Here is an 835-nt window from a genome sequence, read left to right as displayed (position 1 = left end):
CACGGCGGTGTGAAATGTCTGTTCTGTGGGGGAATGCGGTGCCCTCCGCCGCCGGGAGGGGTACAGCCGGCCCGCTTGGGCCTGCGGGGGGTGTCGGCTCCCTCCGCCCTGCGAGGGAGGGACGCGCGGGCTGCTCCTGGCGCTGCTTGTTACGTCACACGCTTAGACGAGGAAGGGCGCTGTCGTGTGCCCGGGCTGCCCCGCGCGGTGCCGCTGCCCTGGCGCGGCCGGGAGCGCAGACCGGGCTCGGGGCAGGCGGCGTGGGTTACTCCGATTTTAAAAAAAGTTTTTTAATTGAATTAAAAAAATTAATTTAAAATTTAAAATAAATTTAAAAAAAATTAAAAAAAAATTTACTTAAAAAACTAATCGAAACAGCCCCTGCCGCCGACCCCGGGACTGCGGCTTCTAACCCGCCAGGCCCAGATCGGAGCGCTCCCCGGGGGCCGGAGCGGAGCGGCGCTGCTGCTGCGGGCAGGCGGGCAAGCCGGGGCGCGGAGAGCACGCCTCGCTTCTCTGCCATTGGTCTTCTAGATGTCGCTCCAAGAGCGCCGCGCTTGCTGGTTGGGTGCAAGTCTACTCTCTGTATCCCCATTGGGTCGTTTTGCGGTCATTCAGGCTAGAGGGGCGGGACCAGGAAGTGCCGCGCCTTCCCCGCCGCGCTCCCTTACTGCCTCACCTCTTCCGGTGCGTCTCGGCGCCGGGCGGTGCCGGCAGGAGTCCTTCATCTCCGCCTGGTGATTGGCTGGGTCTCGCCTGCTGCGTTCTTGATTGGATAATCTGCCTGCCACTCCCCGCTATGGGCCGAGCCTGCGGGCGGGCCCGCCCCTACCCA

Source organism: Alligator sinensis, unplaced genomic scaffold, assembly GCF_000455745.1.
Source record: "Alligator sinensis unplaced genomic scaffold, ASM45574v1 scaffold632_1, whole genome shotgun sequence".
Classification (NCBI taxonomy): Eukaryota; Metazoa; Chordata; order Crocodylia; family Alligatoridae; genus Alligator; species Alligator sinensis.
The sequence above is the reverse complement of the archived record's forward strand: the minus strand, read 5'-3'. Positions refer to the sequence as shown.